The following is a 21,361-nucleotide window of genomic DNA, read 5'->3' on the forward strand; positions in this document are numbered from 1 at the left end:
AAGGCAAAGACTTCCCCTCCCAGGTCGGCCTGCATGAGAATCCATGAGGCTAAGGGAGAAGGTAAAGATCACCATAAGATACATGTGGAATGCTTCAGCTATGGAATCTGGATGATCCCTACAGCAGAAGGGCTGACACTGTCCTGCTGAAGCCAACACTCAGGAACGCTGGGCATCTTGCAGAACGTGTGGGCAAGCATGGCAGAGGCTGGGGAGCTCAGTGACCAGTTCCAGGCCACCTTGTAAGCAACAGAGCTATGGAGAGTACCATGCCCATGTCCTCATCCTGGCCTCCCATACACATGAAAAAACTAAAATAATGAAAGTTGCTGTAAAACTCTGCATTGCATGAGAACATTTTCCTATGCAGAGCAAAGCTGAGCGTAGGATCAGGAAGAGCCTTAACTCATGGTGATTCCCAAGTATACAGGACATTGTCCAGATGATCTCCCCCAATCTGAGAATCGTGAGCCAAACAAGGGCTGAAGAGAACTCACTGAGCACACATTTGTGAACAAAATACAGCCAAGATGCCACATTACTAGGTATCAGGAGAGCAACTGACACAGGCAGTGCCCAGTATCATAGGACAACCATGAGCACGGAGCTGTGCAGAATCAACTTGCAATGTCCACCTGCAAACGTTCATGCCCCAGGGCAGGGCCTGTCCCTGATAATGTACAGTCCCTGATGGCCTGTGACAGACAGACAGAATTACAGTTGTTGAAATGCAAAGCCCCTGAAGTGCATCCTTCAGTGTAGAGGTAGGAGCCCAAGACAGGTCTTCACACACGCATTCCTTCAAAGACCTTGCAAGTCAAAAGACCCACCTAAGTAAAGCAGTTGTAAATTAAAGGCAAGCACTCTAACAGGTAGAATTGATTGGTTGCATGTGGATCAGGGACAACCGCATTCCTTGTGAATACACAAATACCAAAGAGAAAGGAAAAAATTAGAAACCCTCTGGACTGCAGGGTGTTTTGCTCCCCCACAGTAGCAGGCCAAGCTCTCTTCTCTCCCCATATACCACTCAGTTCCTCCTCATCCATGAGCTTCCTGAGCTTCAGGTCAAGGATCTACAAAAGGTAGACCCAGTCTAAACTTCCCCATTCCCACCTCATCTTGGAGCACAGCCTTCAGAAAACATAAAAACTTTCTCCTCCTATCAAGTGATGCCAGGTCCCAACCTGAGCACTCAAGACCATACTGTCACTTTCCATTTAAAATGTTTCATAATATCAAGTTGATGTCTGCAGTTTTTCAGCAGGTACAAGTGTTAAAGGGGATGGTCTAGGAAGATAATTCTTTAATGGAGCAAACCTGCTTCACTGAATATGCCTACAACCCTCAGAAAATTTCATTATGAAGAGCAACAGTTTTCTGTAGCAATTTTTCTTGCCAGAACATCGGTTTCAAATCCATGGTTGAAGATCCTCAGTCAAGTCTCCCCCTAAAGCATTAATATCTGTAAAAGAAATCTGTTCTTCCAAGGTAGGTAGATGATCCTTCTGACATCCTGCTGGAAGGTTCAAGTTAAGCATATGTCTCACTACAGTGCAATGAAGCTAGTCATATTACTCCATGGGCACTGTAGGCCCCATACAGTAATCATCTTTACCCCACAAAGGTTATCAAGACAGACCGGCCAGGGCCTTTGTCAGTGTTAACTCTAGATCACTAGATGAAAGCAGTCTGTATGTGTTGATAAAGGAACTGTTCCCTTGATGCTGACATAAACTACATGTTTATGTCTAGGATAGTTATGTCTGTACTGAATACACAGACTTCACAGGAACTATGCCCCCCTCATCCTCTAAATGAGGCAACTATGTTCAAAACATATAAAGTGTATTAGGGACTGTAAGTCATCCAGAGATAGCTTAAAGGATACAGGATTATGTACTTAGGTTACGTGCCTTTTATACAAGGGGCTTGAGCACTTGAAGGTCCTAGAATTAATCCCTTGCAATACAGGGCAAAGGGTACTCATTTTATTCTGAGGGTTTAAAAATGTCAACTGGACTAGTCACAAGCAGTAGAATCAAGGAACAAAGATCTAAAGGTCAGATGATACTTAAGCTAGTACCTCTCTCCACCCCAGAACAGTACATAGAATAGATCTAGCTAATTGGGAGGTAGATAAATCAACATTATTCACTTATGAATCATGGGTACCCCATGTGCTCTCAAGTTTTGGAAATACAGGCTCCTCTCAGCAGTCCCTCCCATCCTCAGGCTGCCTCCTGCCAGTCCATTCCTGAATCAGCCTGCCTGGGGCAGATGTACTACGTGGGTAGCATCAAAGGGGGTGTTCAATTCCACTAGTGAGAGACCACTTAAGTCTCCTGTGTGGAGATACAGGTAAGTAACTTGTCGCTAGGACCATCTTTTCCTCGCAGGAGTGGTTGAGCTTTCCATGAAGTTTTCTTCCAGAGTTCCAAGTGGCAATGAGCGATAAGCGAACCCCCCAAGGGGGTGTTCAATTCCACTACAGCTCTCCTTAGTGCATGAAATTTTCTGGGGGTTGTAGGTATATTGACTGAAACAGGTTTGTTTCATGAAAGAATTTTCTTCCTAGACTATACCCTTTAAACCCTTGTACCTGCTAAAAAAAAAAAAACAAACTGTAGATATCAACTCAATATGTTGAAACACTTTAAATGGAAAGTAAGTATGGCCCTGAGCGCTCAGGTTGGGACCAGGAATCACTACCGGCTACTAAAGGACATCCAACTAGGAAGGAAACCACACACTTAGACTTTGTGGGGAGGAACAGGACCTTCATCACTACTTTTGTGTAAGATTCTTGTCCTCACACAAAGGCAGAAATTCATCTCAGTCTTCTGCAGAGAGATCATTCTTTCATCATTGATGTCATATTCATGCAAGATGGGCAAGGAGGAATGGTCATCAGCAGCTCTCTTTGACCAACGATTTTCAAGTAGCAGCAAACTGTTCACATGAAATGAAAGCACAAAATCCTAGACTATTCATGGGAGGGTCCTTTTAAGGCTGTAGTTATGTCACCAAGGTACCTTCAATGAAAACTAGAAGGTAGGGTGAAAAAGGTAAGGAAGAGCAGCTGAATCCATGTAAAGAGGAGAAACATCACTAGTGCTAACTTTTCCTTATGTCAGTGGTTGAACTTTCCAGAAAATGTCCCTTCAGAGTCCCAAGTGTCAGTGAGAGACAGAGGAGCACCCAAGAAGACATTCAATTCCACTACGGGTCTTTTTAGTGCATGAGCCACACAGGAGACTTAAATCTCTCACTAGTTCAGGGGTGGGGGTCCAACAGCCAAGGTCATATGCCAGGTAATGTACAGAGTTTGAACTCTAAGGCTGCATCTACGAGCCCAAGGGATGATCCAAGACAAGATGACATCAGCTCACTTCTCCCAGCACAGCCTGGGAGGAAAATCCCCAGATGCTCAAGACTGGTAGAAAATTTCTGAGGAAATCCCCAGATGCTCAAGACTGGTAGAAACAATGAAAACCAGCTGTATTCAGAGCCCAACATTGATCGGCTTCCCATGGACTCCTGATAGGAATATTCAGGAAACTGTTTTGAGCCGGATGTGGTGGCTCACACCTGTAATCCCAGCACTTTGGGAGGCTGAGGTGGGCGGATCACCTAAAGTTAGGAGTTCAAGACCAGCCTGGTCAACACAGTGAAACTCTGGTGGTAGGCACCTGTAGTCCCAGCTACTTGGGAGGCTGAGGCAGGAAAATGGCATGAACTCGGGAGGCAGGGCTTGCAGTCAGCTGAGATCATGCCACTGCACTCCAGCCTGGGCGACAGAGCGAGACAAAAACAAACAAACACACACACACTGGGCATGGTGACATGAACCTGTACTCCCAGCTACTTGGGAGGCTGAGGCATGAGAATTGTTTGAACCCAGGAGGTGGAGGTTGCAGTGAGCCGAGATTGTGCCACTGCACTCCAGCCTGGGTGACAGAGCAAGACTGTCTCAAACAAAAACAAAAAAACAGCAAACCTGTTTTGGGCAGTAAGACCTACATTATTGTGGGGAGGCAGATTCCTGCCACTGTGTAGGAACTGTGGATGTGTTCCTTGCTCTCCTACTTCCTGCAGAAAGGTTCCAAAGGCCCATTCCTTTGCCAGCTTTAAACTAAGAAATAGGACTCTTGTCTGCTACTGAAAAACAGATTTCAGAGACCAAGATGGGGCAATATCCAACTTCCAGTTAGTTTTCCCTGTAGGACTTTCTTACCGTATAGCAGATGACAACTTAGTTTCACCCTCAATGTGCCAGAACATCAAGATCAACAGTCACCAGCAATAGGATCCAAGATTAAGTCAGGTTGTGAGGAAGATGAACATCCAGGGTGAACCTAGTTGAACCTGCCCTAATTGTTGCAGGACCAATAAGGTGCCAGCAGGTATCCATGTAGAAAATAAAGTCAGAACAACTCTATGTTGAAGTCTCCAATGTGAGACTGTCATCAAGTCTGGGCCATTTTACCATCAACTGAGCCCAACCTGACTCAAACAGGCTCACTGCTCTTTCTTTCCTAAGGAAGATATGGAATACCTACTACACACCAGGAGGAAGATACACGTTCAAAAATCTGTCCCCATGGAGATGAGCAGCTTGCTATCCTCCTCTGCAAAGCTGTCCAGGTTCCATCGGCCTCACCTCTGGAGCAGGAAGTACTCACCACAGAACACCCTGGACTCAGACTCATCCCTGAGGACCAATACACCTCAGTGGGTCTCCTGGCTGCATCCTCACCAGAATCACTGGCAGAGTAACCCAAGACGCCTGAATTCTCAGACTTCCCAGCCAGGGAGCTCCCTGGGTTCACAGAGCCGTTTCTCAGCATAAAGGATGAGAGGACCTGCGTCTTCTTGCAGCTCTGCTGCCCAACGATGCTTCTTTCAGGGTCAGCCACTCAGACAATACACTAACTCCTCACAAGGGGCAGCCCTCGTGCTGCTTGTTTTCTGACTGTAGCCAGCCTTCAGGAGGGCTGTGACCCAGCAGCAGCAGGAAAGGATCTCTAGAAAAAGCCAGATCAGAGAGGATACCTGGAAGACATGACCAACAGCTGCCTCTCCCACCTGCAATACGGCAATGCGGAGCTGGCTGTCAGTCTGGGGACAGGGTCAGGTCACCGCAGCAGTGCAAGCATGTGAGACTGTAAAGGTTCCAGAGATCAATGCCTTTCCACCAGAGGAGTCCTGGGTGCCCAGTGAAGGCACAGCATTGTCCACAATAACCACTATCCCATTTGTCCCCTATCTGTGACAACTTATTGGTGCCAATGGCATCCAGAGACACTACAGGAGACATCCAACCCCAAGGTTCTAGTGTTCAGATGGCTTGATGAAAATTTCAGGGGCAGCACCTGAATTCTAACAGCTTCAGAGAAAACACAGATGTATGTCACAACCTTCAACCTTGGTGAATGTCCCCTCAGCCTGTTACCGGAAGGAGGGCCTTGAGTGAAGGTCTCTCAAGGTCCTTGGCATTTTGAACACAGAAGCAAAGTGACAAAGGAATGAAACACAAACGATGCAGCAAAAGCCGGTATCAAAGTGAGGAAGCACCCACGCGGTGGGAGTGGGCCTTGGCAAGTGGCACAAGGGCCGGGTTACAAAGTTCTCTGGGTTTTAAGTTCTCCTTTTGAGGTTCCCATCCATTACCCCTTATCTGGATAAAAGATTTGGTCCATAGTTAATTAAGGGCTGAGGTGAACTGGCACCCTCTGCAAATAAATGGATGGTCCCTGCATAACCTGCGTCCAAGCCAGGACACTTCCTTTCATCTGCCGCCACGTGGTAGATGGGGGAGGATGGAGGGAGACTAGCCTTGGATCCTTTGCTACTCAGGGTGGAGAGGTTTTCCCTTGGGTTTAGCTTTAGGAAGTGGTTAATGGGCCCTAGGTTCCCTGTCCCCAGACCCAGCTGTTTTCCTTTTGATGCAGTTTTGGGAAGTCAGCACAAATTGAACTAAGGTTCCCTGGCCCCCAGACCTTGGTGTTTTTCCTTGATTTAGCATAAATTACTTTAAGTTCCCTGCCTGCAAACTGTTTCTCCTGCTTCAAGGCAGTTAGAGTACAAAAGTGATCCTTGATAGACCTTTCCTACCAAGAGGACACTGTTGTGTAACACATAGAACTAAAGGCCTAGTCATTTAAAGGGCACCATCCCTTTAAGTTTTACTCAATGTAGAGAATTATTAAAAATAAGGTAAAGAAATTGACTTACCTAGAATTGGTACTTTTCAAGATAAGGGAGCAGACATCAGGAAAAGGATCACCTTGAAGTCTTAACAGATGAAAATGTGCAGCCAGCATACAGCGTATCATAAACCTGAGAAATACTGGAATGAATGGCAGAAGATCACCTGGAGACTTCATGATGCTTAGAGGAAAATACCAAGGCTAACATGAGGAGAAGCAGATAGAGTATTGGCCTACATCAAATATACTTCACCTCCTGGACCCCAAAATGCAAGCTGAGAGGTACAGGACTTTCAGGCATTTGGGTTCAGGGCACCCTCCACAACCCAAGACATGAGCTTCATCTATGGAACCCCCTCTGCTCAGACAGTTCATCCAACTGTGTGACTTATAGACATCACCACGAAGAACAGTAGTGGTGAATTGAACAGTTCTCTGCATTACTTAGGATATTTATGACTACATCACCCTTACCAAAGGAAATATAATCTTAATCCAGATTAAGTTGAGAATTCTGGACTACCTACATTTGGCTTTTGTGAGCACTAAGAGTTGGAATATGCAGGGTTTTAGTCTGGCCTGGTCAGCACTGAAGCATGCCATGCCATGCCACTCCCAGAATCCTGGTGCGTCTAACACAGCTGATTTTGGCATCTTGGCAGGACTCTGCACTAGTGGGGCTGCATGATGGACTTGCAGATAGAACAAGTTTAAGTCGTCTCTTCATCCACTTTTACAGAAGGCATCACAAAAGGAACAGACCTGCCGCAACTGCTGTGACACTTGTCCTGAGGCTACAACTCTAGGGACCTTGATTCAGCATCCTAGAAAAACATGAAGCCAAGTTTCCCTGGCTAGCCAGATACCTCTTTATTGGCGGGTGAATATGTTGAAGGGCATCAGCTGGTACATAAAGAGGACATAATTGCTAAGACCAGGGGCTCAGCCTACTATCAGGCGGAGGGAGACATCGAGACTAGGGACTGCCAGTCCTGCAGCATGGATCGTTTTCTGGCCTCATAACCTCCACCCCACAACACAGCAAAAGGAGCCCATGACAGAGAAGGCTGAACACCACGACCTAGAGCTCGGGGGAACAGACTGCAGTGAGCCACGCTCACACCTGGACCCACTGGCCCATGCCATCCACATCCAGTGGAACCTCCCTGTGGGTAAAGCAGAGCAAATCTCCAGCACAAGTGATCAGTGGTGAGAAACCTGACCACGAACACTCCAAAAATCGTTTGGCAATGACCATCACGTGCACAGATGGAAGAGCAGTGTCAGTCATACAGGGGTCAAAGGACAACCTAGGCTGCATGAGGCTGAGGTAATTGAAGTAAAAACCCACCTACAGAGGGCAGCAGTTAAAACCAAACACATTAGCCAGCAGCTTCCAAGGGCAGACAGCACCGGGTATGGGAAATTCAGGGATGTGGCTTAGGCCTGCCAAGAACTGCAAAAGCAAGAGAAGGGGTGCACACCAGCTCATTCTTCCTTCTCAGTCCCCCAAATTTTACTTGGAATCCAGACTTCTTTTTAGCTAGAGTCACAATTTGAGAGAGCAGAAAAATCTACAATGTTGGATGAGGAGAAAAATTCTTCACACCTAGAGCTTTAGTTGCTCAAATTTAAATGGTATGCCAACTGTTCTTAGAAGCTCAAATACAAGACAAAAGCACACCATAACAAAATGTAACACAGTTTAGATTGTATTTGTTCCCAAACAAGGTATGGTATATGGCAATGAAAAGCAATAGGTGACATGCAATATGCTCCATATGGCAGTCTAACCGATCACCTGCATTACACCCCCAATGAGTTTTGCAGATTTCTACAGCAGTTGTCACATTGGCACATGTCACACAACAGGAGGTAGATGAAGGTTTAGCTCTATTTACACAATCTTACCTCTTTTCTGGCAGGGAGTGGGGGGAAGTATGAGATTTAAATACAAGTCATTCATTGAACAAGTTAATCTTTCTCACTTTCTGCATCCTGAGATATTTAATAGAAACAGACATTGCGGGAGACAGATAAAGAATAAGGGTGAATGAGATACAGGGGTGTATGAGCAGCTCTTTCTAGGAGGAGGAAGTCCCCATCACAGGAAGAGGGAGTGGGGAGCTCCTTGCTGCAGTAGGTACTGAGCTTGCCTGTCTTCCACTGATGGGGGAAGACCCAGGCTGTATCCCATTCTACCTGAATGACTGGACCGCTCCGGGCCACACCCTCACCCTCTGGGTCCATGGTTTTCATGGAGAGTCACAGCTCAGGGGAAAGTGTTACCCTAGGTCAAGGGGAAGCTTCAACAGAGTTAGGGGGTAACAGACTCTTAGCCCCAAGAAACATTCTGAATGCAGTATTCATGGATCCTGCAGGGTCTCCCCATCAGGATTGAGCCTTGGTCACCTCTAAGTGACCAGCTCAATCCTATCCCATTAGGAGCTGCTCTTGCCACCCAGTCACCAATTCACCACTGTCCTCTGGTGTTCATGGCATCACTTCCAGGTGAAGTACCAAGGAAAGTGGCCAGAGACAGTCCTCTGATGCCCATGTCCCCATCCTCGGAACCTGTGAACACATGCTACACAGTGAGGGTGACTTAGGACACAAGGTATTGGTTTGTAGTCAGCTAACTTTAATCACTTTCCTGACAGTGGGCCCCCTGACCAAACCCAGGATAATCTTACCTTAACATGATAAAGAGGAAGACAAAAGAATTGGAGGCAAGAGTCAGAAGAAAAAAATCAGGGCATGGTGCTGACTCAACATCAATGATGGTCCCAAATGAGGATTAACTAAGAAGCCACAAGTCATGTTTTACAGGGGATCTAAAGTGAGAAAAGTGATCTCTGAAGCAGCCAGAAAGAAATACAACCTTGCTGACACCTTTGTTTTCTCTAAATGAAACCTATTTCAAACTTCTGATTTCTAAAACTGCAAGAAAGTTGATTTGAGCTCCTAACTCATTTGCAATGCCATACAAAATAGAGCACCTATCAAATTTAGTTTCAATGTTCATGGAAATCCGGAATCATTCACTTCGTTTACCTTGTATTTTATATAGGAGCCCTCAGATTTGTTTCTCTGGTAACCCTGGATCGAAAGGCAAAGAAAACTGTAATGAATCTTAGCATTCCAGGGTAGAGATATTGGAAAAATTGAGAGTATTCATCTATTTATCAAATGTGTAAAGTACAAATGCCTTAAAAGATACAGATTCAAGCAAAAGAGAATAGGTTTTCTATGAAGGAAGCTAAAATCAAAATTTCCAAGTTTGCTCTGGGCCCAGGCCATTTCCACACTGGATTCTACCACCAGCTAAGGCAGAAATATATCATATGCAGATTGTTTCAAATGTAACTGAGACATCTTAAAACTGGCATTCTTTCCTAACTAGATGGACTTAGATAACCGGGTGCTTAAATTCTCCATCCTAGAGAGGATCCCATTTCAGAGCGGGCCACAACGTCCTTGCTGTTCATGATCTGTAAAGTCAGCACAGCTCCCAAGGGGCAGAACATTCCTCACAGTACCCAGGATAGTTGTCCTGACACACTGCTCCAAGCTTCCTCTGCCGTCCCCTGTGGCAGCCACCTTCCAGGCTCTGTGAAACACTTCCCCAGAACCTGAAAATAGCTAAGACCTGGAAAGCATGACCAGCAGCTGCTTCCACATCATGAGAGCCCTTTGGTTTACCCTTGGGCCCCAGGAACCAGACAACCAAGCACTTTCACACCCTGGTGATGGGAATGGAGTCAGAAACATTCTTGGATTCAAGACTACTGAATCTTTTTTGTGCAACAAAACTGCTGACATGACAGCAATCAGCACGGCACCCAGACTGTGGAACAGTTCATTTCAATGGTTTGCACAAGGCATAAGAAAAGCAAAGGTTTCCAGCACCATGCATTCTGCACTCAGTCCTTTGCCACTTCTGGGCGAGTTTAAGCTGTCACATCTATCATTGACCTTTCTGAGAAACTGCTAGAGCAGATTTAAGTCACCAGATGGAACTACTTGTTCCTTTCAAGGTCAAAAATCACTCAGGAGAATCTGTGTTCTGCTGAACAGTCTGTGGGGAAGAAACAGAATCAGATAGCCACTCCATGTGAACATGGGTCACATAATTAACACTGAAGTCACATCAGTCTCCAGGCATGAAAGGAGTGTCTGGCTTTACTCTAGAGTCCATGAGGTCCAGAAGTGCAGGACACCCCATTTTTAGTTCTACTTAACCTTAGATAAGCAGGGCTCACAGTGAATTAGGGCCGGTGGACCAGCCCTAGTGACACTGACAAGGCAGCTGTTCCTTCTCCAATCATAAAGGAAGGGTTTGGTTTTCAGCTCTCACCACACACAGGCACTTCCAGCCCAAATTAAGCTGAAGGTCAGAGGGTGGGGTTGGGTACTGGGCCTCAAAGCCCCGGCAGCTTACAGTGAGTTATCCTTACAGTGGACTCAGTCTCTGGATCGGGGCTAAGTAGATTCCTGGCCCCAGGCTGTGGAATTATCCTGCATAGATGAAGCAGCCTGGAAGAATGAGAACATTCAGGATGAAACCTGAGAAGCACCTGCCAGTGTAGAGCTGCTCACTGGATGCTGGGAAACTCAGTGGGACCCTGAGGAGGTGCCATCAGGCTGGCTCTTAGCCCCAAGCCTCACATGGCCCTAATAAGATTCCAGCGTGGGTCACCACTAGTTATTGAAGAGGCAGGATAGTTTAATTGCCAAAATATATATCATGCTTCAGGTAAAATTGCTGAGTCTATCAAAATTCTCACTGTACTGGAGCTCTGAAATCTCCCAAGGCACATCACTCTCAGGCACCAAGGTATGCATCTGCAGTACGAAAAGAATACTACCCTTAAAGATATAGGATGGATGTGGTAGGCAATCCCAGGAATGGGATTCTGGGATCATTTTCCATGTGGCTTTTTAGAGGATTCCCAGGGAGATCGAGTTGCACACAGCCTAGAGGTGACTACTTCAATGCTCTCCCAGTTCTGGCTGCTCTTCCTACCCCTGGTTCTTCATTACTCCTTCGTGTTTCCTGGAGTCACTTTCACAAGCTTTTCTACCTCAAACACAGGTCTCAGGATCTGAATTTAGGATATCCATATGCAGACACTCGGGTCTCACTTCATCAGACAAGAATCTTAACTATCCTACTGACATGATTCATCCATTTGAAAATGCCCAATTACTTCTATCAAGAATAAAAGTGGGACTTGTTTTCCAGTCTCTAGGGGAAGTGCATATTATGAACCCTGTTCAATTAATCCGACTTTTCAGTGTTCTTACCAAGACTGTCTGAAATTGCAGGAAGTAGGTTCAAGATGTCCAGGTGGTCCATGGAACCAAACGAATCTAAAATTAAAACCTCCCACCAAGAGCACTCTAGGAGGCCATTATCTTCAGTGAAACTGACAAACAGCAAGTCAAATACCTGTTCTCACTTACAAGAGGGAGCTACATCATGTGTACATATAGACATAGGGTGTGAAATTACAGACATTGGGCTCCAGGGGTGATGGGTCGAGGGGTGACGGGAGTGGATCATGAAAAACTAATGGATACTATGCACATTATTGGGGCGATGGATACCCAAGAAGCACAGGTTATCACTATACCTGTAACAAAGTTGCACTGTACCCCTTAAATGTATATGAAAAAGCACCCCAGGCCATCACCTTCTTCCTTCCCTTTTATACTAAAGAACTTCAACTCAAAGAAAAGCACAGTGTTCAAAATTTTCCAACCAAAACTGGTAGAAGAATTCCAACTGTTATGGGAGACCACATTCCACTGCAACGTTGGGATTAGAAGCAAAGCTCTGTGTAAGACACAGAAGCAGCCTCACTCATGCTATTGCTCAGATCCCGATAAGCTGTCTAAACCATCTCCTCGACTCTGAGAATCACCAATTGAACAAGGTCTGCAAAGGGAACTGAGAATCGACCTAAAAACATAACCAAATACAGCCAAAAGGCCCCATCATACGGGATCAAGCTGGAGAAACATTTTTCTCAGAGATGCAGGCAGTGCCCAGGATCACAGGCCAACCACAAGCCAAGAGCTGTGAAGAAGGAAAGGTCATGTCCATTTTCAAGCATTTATGTCCCTCGGCAGTGCCTACCTCTGAAAGCCTATTGTCCCTAATGGATGGTGCCAGCCACACAGGATTGTGTATCCTTTCAAATACAGGTAGGAACCCAAGATAGGTCTGCATGCACCCATTCATTCACCAAAAAGACCCTGCAATGCTGTGCCACTACCCAAGAGCAGAAGAAATGGTTTGGTTTCCTTATTTTACCGGTTAAAAACAAGGTCTAAAGCAGGTAGACTATTTCTGGTCACTTACGGATCAGGAACAAAGCTGGAGCCTCTGAGATCATGTGCATACAAGGGGGAGGAATCTAATTAGAAATCCTCTGGAGTACAGAGGGTTGCACTTGCACAGAGCAGCCTGCCAAGCCTGACTCCATCTCCAGACACTTCTGTTAGTTCTTAACATAGCCATAACATGAAGCTCAGCACACTCAAGAATCAGGAGAAAGCACCTAAACTCCCCATTCCCACTCGATCTCCCTCAGCACACAGCTTTGAAAGATCTAGAAACATGTTTTATTGAATTATTTCAGGTTCCACTTGGGACACCAAAAACTCATTTCTACCTGGATCTTCTTGCTCATCCCCATGGCAACCTATACATATATGTGGTGATCTGGGCTTGGCATATCTCCAGACACAGTGTGGGAGCTATGTTCCAAGTAATGACTCTTTAGATGAAAGCCAACAGAGCTAGCAAGTCTCTGCAGGTAAGATGAGAATTGCCAAAGGCCACTGTGGCTCCAAGACAATGACCAGGTAACGGTCCTCAGGTGAATACCTCTTACCTGAGATTAAAATGGCCAACATGAGTGAAGAATGATCCTTTTCCATGGTGTTGATTTGTCATACTTTCTACAGGTGATATTTTAGGTCAGCAACTTAACATTCTTGGAGTATACTTGAATTCGAGTTTTAAACTCAAAGATATTGATGCTGCTGCTTTAAAACTAAATGCCCTATGCTCTTCTCTAGTGATTCTTCCACAAGACTGAACTCAATCACATGCAATGCAGCAAATCTCCTCCCAGAGCTCACGTGGAAAAAGATAAATACAGCCTTCTAGTTGGAGATCAAGTCTCTGCCTATAAAATCCAGTATAATCCCCAGAGAATAAAACTTACTAGAAATCCACAAGAAGGATTTCTAGTGTGTGGTCAGTTATGTTGGTGTTAATACAGTACGTTGGTTTTTCCAAATGAACTCACAAACTGACCCTGGAAAGACCTGGCAGATGAGCAATCTCAGTTATTCAAACACACATTTCGGTGTCAGTCCTGGGTATCATCCACACCACCCCAAACTGTCATGGCTTCACTGCTGTCCTCCACCTCCCTACTACAAGAGATGGTAAGAATTAACCACCAAGACAGCTGAAGAGGTGTCTCCTTATGAGCAAGTGTGTGAAATGCAGCCATAAGAGATTTTTCTTCAGACTCTAGCACTTAAGGCAAAGAAAGGCCGAGTGGAATCAGACATGTTCCCACTAAGCAACTGTGGGATAACAGCATTAGAATTTCTGCTCTACGAGATTATTTATGCTTTTATTAGATTTTTGTCCCAGAATATTATAAGGGCTGTATCAGGTCATTCTTACATTGCTATAAAGACTTACTTAAGACTGGGTAATTCTTAAGGAGGTTTAATCATCTCATGGTTCTGCAGGCTGTTAGGGAAGTACAGCACTGGCATCTGCTTCTGGGAGGCCTCAGGAAGCTTACGCTTATGGAGGCAAAGGGGGAGCTTGCATGTCACATGGCAAAAGCAGAAGAAAGGCAAAGGGGAGGTACCACACACTTTTTGAATGACTGCATCTTGTGAGAGCTCACAATGGTGAGGACAGCACCAAGCCATGAGGAATCTACTTCCATGACCCGAATACCACCTACCAGGCCCCATTATCCAACCTCGAAGATTACATCTCAATGTGAGATTTGGAGGTGATATCCAAATCGTATCGGGGCAACATAAGGAAATATAAAAGCAAATTGCATCTCAAGATCTCTCAGAGTAGTCAGTGAATATTTAGTTGAAAGGAGGCATTGGGACTACCATGGAGAATCAAAGGAATGAGAATGAGACACCCCTACACATGCGGTTAAGAGTCCTCTCAGATAGGGAGACTCAGACTAATATTGACCACTTTCTATGCCACCAGCGTGGCAGGCAATGGCAATCCCTCAAAGACCACAGGAGGGAGAGAGAATTAGAAACCCTTTTAAACTACAGAGCTTCAGCCTCCATGGAGCAGCATACAAAACCTCACTTCTATCTCCTAACCCTTTAGTTTGCTCATACTTCCAACCTAGATCTTCCTGTTCATCCCATCCCTACTTAGGTATGTGTTGATCTGGGCTTGGCATGTCTCCAAACATGCAAGGAGTGTTACAAGTTGTAGCTCTTCAGGTGGAAACAAGCACAAACCTAGCAAACCTCTGCAGGAGTTTCCATGGAAGGCCACTGTGGCCTCCAAGACTATGCCCAGGTGACACCCCTTAGGTGAATGTCTCATACCTGAGATTTTAAGTGGTCAACCTGAGTCAAGAATAACCCTTTTCCATGGTGTCAATTTGCCATGCTTCCTACAGGTGATATTTTAGGCCAGCAACTTGAATTCTACTATACTCCAAGAATGTTGAGTTTGGGTCTCAAAAATACCGATGATGCCACTGTAAAACCAAATGCTCTGTGCTCCTTAGTGCTTGAACCATAAGACTGAACTCAGAACCACATGCAATGAAACAGATCTCCTTCCAGAGCTTGTGTGGAATAAAGGAAATATAACCTTCCAGTTAGAGATCAAGTATCAGCCTTAAAAATCCAATGTAAGCCATAGAGATTAACACTTGCTAGTTAGAAGTCCACAAGGAGGATTTCTGTTCTCAGTTACAACATTGGTGTTATGAACATGGTAAACTGGTTTTTCCAAATGAGCCCATACAGCCCGATTGGGAAGACACTACAGATGAGCAATCTCAGTTATTTAAACATGTACTTCAGTCTCAGTCCTGGACATCATACCATCCCAGATTCTTCCTTCGTTGTTCTTTACTTCTGTAGAGGTGGTGGTCAGAATGCCTAGATCAGCCACCAAGACAGTTGGAGATGTGTGGCTACACGCAGAGGTATGTGAAATATAGGCATAGTTGAGATTTTTTTTTCCCAAACTCTGGCACTTGCAAAGAAAGGCCGAGAGGAAATCAGACATGTTCCCACACCAAGCAACTGTGGGATAACCAAGAATTAGGGTTTCTGCTCCACAAGATTTAAGCTTGTAGTTAATTTTTGTCCCAGAATATCATTTTAGGGCTGGGATCAGGCCATTCTTGTATTGCTATAAATACCTAAACTGGGTAATTTCTAAGAGATTTAACTGTCTCAGTTCTACAGGATGTATGGCAAGAATAGTGCTGGTATCTGCTTCTGGAGAGGCCTCAGGAAGCTTTTACTTACAGTGGAAGGCAAAGGAGAAGATTGCAAGTCATATGGTAAAAGCAGAAGAAAGGCAAGGGGGAGGTGCCACACACTTGAATGACCAGCTCTCAATCAGAACTATGCTGAGGACAGCACCAAGCCATGAGGGACCCACTTCCATGACCCAAACACCTCCTACCAGGCCCTACTGTCCAACATTGAGATTATCTCAACATGAGATTTGGAAGGGATATCCAAACTGTTTTGGGGCAATATAAGTAAATAAATAAAAGATCTAAAGATCTCTTGGTCAGAGTAGTCAGTGAATATTTAGTTAAAAGGAGACATTGGGACTATCTTGGAGAATCAAAGGAATGACAACCAGACCAACTCAGATAGGGAGACTCACAGGCTAACAGTGACCACTTTCCATGCCACCAGTGTAGCAGATAATGGCAATCACACAAAGACCACAAGACAATGAGAATTAGAAACGCTTTGGAGGAGAGGATTGAGGTTCCACAGAGTAGCATACAAACCCACACTTCTCCTGACCCCTTAGTTTTCTCATACTTCCAACTTAGATCTTCCTGCTCATCCCCCATCCCTACATAGGTATGTGTTGATCTGAGCTTGGCAAGTCTCCACACACAGTATGAGGAGTGTTATAACTTATGGCTCTTCACATGGAAACAAGTATAAACCTAGCAAGCCTCTGCAGGTGAGAGAATTCCACTGAAGGCCCCTGTGGCCTCCAAGATGACACCCAGGTGATACTTCTCAGGTGAATGCTTCTTACCTGAGATTTAAAGTGGTCAATCTGAGACGAACTTCTCTTTTCACCGTGTCAGTTTGCCATGCTTCCCCGACAACAACTTCGTAACATTCCTGGAGTATATCCGAATTCGACTGTTGGACTCAAAGATATTGACAATGCTGCTTTAAAACCAAATGTTCTGCGCTCTTCTCTAGTGCTTCTTCCATTAGACTGAACTCAGAACCACATGCAATGGAGAAAACCTCCTGCCAGAGTTAGAGTGGAAAGAGGCAGATGCTGCCTTCCCGTTAGGGAACAAGATCTCAGCCTATAAAATCTAACATAAGCCCTAGAGAACAGAATCTGAACACACTAGAAATCCTTGAGGATTTCTGACTAGGAAGTTTATGTCTGTGTTATAAATATGCTAAACTGATTTTAATGAAATGATCCTGCCAACCCCAAACACATTCCAGTCTCAGTCCTGGGCATCATCCACACAATCCCAAAGTTTTACTTCACTGTTCTTTACTTCTCTACTAGAGATAATGGTAAGAACACCTAGATTAACCACCGGGACAGTCGGAGATGTGTCTTTCCATGTACAGGTGTGTCAATTGAAGACCTAATACTGAGATGTTTTTCAGCTTCTGGCACTTAAAGCAAAGAAAGGCTGAGAGAACTGAGGCTTGTTCACACCAAGCAATAGTGGGATGACACAGCAGGATTTCTCCTCCAGAAGATCAATTTGCTTTTCAAGCCTGTATTAAATTTTTGTCCTAGGATCGTTTCCTTTTTGGGACAAGAGAAGGAGATATAGAAAATCAAGTATGCATCAAGAAATCTCTTGATCAGAGCAGTCAGGTAATATATAGATGAAAGGAAATAGTGGGAATAAAATGGAGATCCAAAGAAAGGAACAAGACAAACCTCTACCTGTCTAAGCACACACATCTTCTCCCAGATATGGAGACTTAGAGGCTAATGCTGACCACCTTCCATACCAGTGTGGCAGGTGGCTGAAGACCATGTATACTGGGCACGTGAGAATTGGTGCTCTAGAGGGACCAGGGTAGACTTACCCATCAACAGGTCTCTGAGCTACTGGTTATGAACACCCTTGTTCCACCTTCAGGACTATCTTCTCCCTACACAAAGGTAGGTGAGACAACTAAATGGCACAGTATTTCTGAGATGTTATAGCCAATGCAATACCTCTTAGAAAATGTACCAGCAATGCACCAGCAAGAACATGCAAGCTACACTCCTGCTTTCCCACTGCCATGCATTCACACAAGAGTTCACACTTGGTTTCAGTCTTAATGAGGAGCTCAGGAAAATAAAAGGCCATCTCCTTTTAAAGGGCAAGATCTTGATGTATCAATGTCACATTTCTCAAATGCCAAACATATTTGCCTGATCCCAGCTAATGAACAGCAAGAACATCAATTCATATGAAGTTGACTCATGAAAAATTAAGGTGACCCTGGAGAAGTTATTTGCAGGACCTCATTTTCCATGTCCCTCTCTATAAGTCAGGTGGCTCCACATTTTTCTTCTGGAGCAGGCCAACAGGAAAGTTGACCAAGAACTCTTTATGGCCAAGAATCTGGACTATATACACAAAATTCTCCAGTCCTATTTAGAGGAGGATTTTCATGAGGCAGCAGTAATGATGCCAGGGTCATTTCAATAGGGAACAGTCAGGGTATAATCAAGGATAAGAGAAAAATGACCTCCAAACAGAAGCTGAACATATGGTTTATCATTAGTGCTACATTGTATGAGTGAACTCAAAAGTAAGGTTCTTCAAAAACCTAAGAAAGGAAATGAGAGCAGACTCAAGTTCCAACGGAGAGTCATGCTTCGAAGATGGCTATTCTACGTGTAATGTTTCAGACTTGAGTAGGACCTCTACAAGATGGCATGAGTAAATGTCAAGGGTTCTATAAGAATTAACATTCCTCCCAAGTGTTCCAAAATATCAAGTTGGCTCATCACAACAAGAATTAAGCAATAAGATTGTGTTTGTCCAAGGTCACTTAACACACCTCAGAACCCTAGTGCAGATAGAACTTAGTTACATACAGAGCTAGCAGGGCAATTAGCTTTATTCAAGTTGACTTAAGATTCACGTGTCCATGCAAGAAAACTTAAAACAGGCTCCTCTCTGAGGCCCTCTCCACAGGCCAGCAACCTCCAGTCTTCTAGGTCAGGATTCTCAAGGCAGGTTGGCTGAAAGCAGCCAAAGCAGAAATCCCACTGTGGAACAAATGTCAACTGCTGTGAGAATTTATGAGGTGACACATAACCCTTATTTATCTGATCATGTGGGATCATGGTGTGTAGAGGAAATTGGTCTCTTCACAAATACTTTTTGAAAAGACTGTTTACTCTCCCTGCGTCTGTGTTATAGTCATAGAAGATGAGGTAAGTGGCAAGGTTCATCATAAGCTATGTAAGACTAAGAAAGATTCCAGAAACCAACAGATCACCAGAGGCTAAAAGCCTAAGATTCTCATGTTTTATTAGCGGAGGACCCTAGTTTGACAAGCATAATATCACCCACATACTACGGTCAAGACCAGGTAGAGTGAAATTTGAGAGGAACCAGGTATATCAGTTTAAGAAAATGTTCTTGATCATTAGTGCTCATTTGTCTTTGGAAGTGAAGGTCTCTGTGAGGTGCTCCTTTAACAATATAACACGGCAGAGGACAGCAAACTTTTTAAAACCTCAGGAGAGGTTCATGCTATGAAAAGTGCTTTAGTTGCTACACCACCACCTTGGGTGCTCACCTAACTAGCTGCCAAGCCACAGCCAATGGCAAGATCCAGGAAGACTCATGGTAGTCTGAACATGATTCCATCCCTTCAAGAGTAATGAGCTTGTAGCAAAGAGAAACAAGTCACATTAAAGGACCTTACTTTGATCTAGGCTGGACACCATTGATTGGTGCTATACCCTGCTGAGACTTCACTGTAATAACACACCACAGAAGAATGCTCCAAAAGGCTTAAATGCTCTGCTCTCAAAAAAATAAGCATTTGGAATATGTGAGCAAGTCATCACAAGCTCAGAAATCTGTTCCCTTGAGAAGTTAAACTCCTGCTCCAAGGTTTTTCAGGCTGAACTGACCTCACCCCTCCAGTCACAGTAATCCTGACAGCATAGTGTGTAATGGGCTCATGATTCAGGACCCAACAGACTGAGTCCACTGGTTGAATTGGCAACAGCTTTGCTGCCAGAGAAACTAAGATGCATGAGTCCTTAGAATCCACAGCTGGTCCATGAGAGCTCCCTGCTTGTCACATGGTTGTCAGCAGAGCTGCTAGAAGAGGCAAAATGCTTTCCCGCACACTGACAAGTTCTTTGTTGGGGCGGGGGGGATGTCCTAGAATTACTTATTTTCCATATTACAGCCATGGCATAGGACCTCAGCCATCCTTTGCAAAAAAGCATTGCCAAGAACAAACCAGAAGGCAAAAAATGACTGGAAACCATGACTAACAGCTGCCTCCCTTACCCAAAAAAGGGTCTCTGGATCAGTTTTCGCCCAATAGTCAAATCCTGCCAGTGAGATACTTTCCAACTGAAGGTTTCACAAAATTCTCTGCTTGGCTTCCAAACAGGCTCTACCTGATCAGAGAAGGAACAATTCTCCCAGTGATGATCACCATTCACCACTTTTCCGTGGCAATCAAAGTTCTGCTAGTGCCCAAAGCATCACAAGACAGGCTACAAGGGGGCATCTAATTCAAACCTTCTAGCATTTCAGTTTAGCTCCCACTGGAGAAATTTCAAGAGCAGCACCTCGAGCTTCACAGGTTCAGAGGACATCCAGCTATTTTACAGAATGACATTCAAACCAGGTGGCCATCAACTCAGCCAGTTAACACAGTTATTTCTTGACAGTCACTTTAAGAACCCACATGACAAAGCAGTCACCTGCAGGGAACCATTACCTTAATAAATTAGAACTTACACTCAATGAAGTTATTAAAATAAAATTAGTAAGTTTTTTTCAGATATACAAACAGGTATTGATGAACTCTGGAAAAAGGTATCAGTGAATAAAGCAGACAAATGTTTGGCAAGAAAACAGTACTATATACGAACATAAGGCAAAAACCTTTAGTAGAAGATCACAAGGAGATTTTTGATAACCAAAGGAAAAGACAGACTAAAATAAGACAGATACAATGTATTTGTTTCCCAACATGTTTGTCCCTCGGGGCCCTCAAAGTGTGTGAAGTGAAATACAGGACTTCCAGACCTTGTGGTTCAGAGTATTCTCTGCCTGTGGACATGTGGTTCAAAAAAAAAAAAAAATCTATGTACCCTACTCTGCTTAGACAGTTTGGTCCGAGTTGTAGAAGTCAAAGAGCAGCAAGAGGTAACCGAACACTTTGTATTATTTAGAACGTGAATTTCTATCTACATAAAGTATCCTTGGTAACTGGAATGTGGATTTTCATCTTTCAATTAGGAACTCAGGATATCAGGATTACTTTCTGTGGACTTGGAATGTCCTCAATTTAATTCCTACTCTAGTCAATGCTGAGCCATAGTTAATAAAGAGTTCATAGGATCAGGAAATGCTAAAAATAGGGTTTGTTTTCTCTAGGTAACCTTTATTCATGCAATCTGTCTGGTAAAAGACTTTCAGATGGAACAGTATAAATGGAACCCGTTGCCTTTAATAGAAAGCACATTAAGGGGCAACGGGCTGATCATTTAAAATACAGATTTGTAACACCTGTCATAGGCACAAACTGCATACTCTGGAGGCCAGTAGTTTACAGATCTAGACTTTACATCATTTCAAAGCCTCAAGTGAGGTGTCTTCTGATCTGGACAATTT

The 21,361-nt window shown here is 44.4% G+C and overlaps 1 long non-coding RNA gene across 9 annotated transcripts in view; it reads right to left on the minus strand.

Moving 5' to 3' along the window:
- LOC105487956 (uncharacterized) overlaps positions 1–21,361 on the minus strand; it is a 322,232-nt gene that overhangs the window by 129,778 nt on the left and 171,093 nt on the right. For 2 of the 9 annotated variants that reach the window (XR_011621540.1, XR_011621538.1), the window contains one exon: positions 6,238–6,342. The exons of 5 other annotated variants lie outside the window; for them this stretch is intronic. This is a non-coding gene — a long non-coding RNA (uncharacterized lncRNA). Of the gene's footprint in view, positions 1–6,237; positions 6,353–21,361 lie in introns of all 9 variants that reach the window. 2 more of the 9 variants (XR_011621537.1, XR_011621543.1) reach the window with 1 other exon arrangement.

This window comes from Macaca nemestrina, chromosome 3 (assembly GCF_043159975.1).
Source record: "Macaca nemestrina isolate mMacNem1 chromosome 3, mMacNem.hap1, whole genome shotgun sequence".
NCBI lineage: Eukaryota > Metazoa > Chordata > Mammalia > Primates > Cercopithecidae > Macaca > Macaca nemestrina.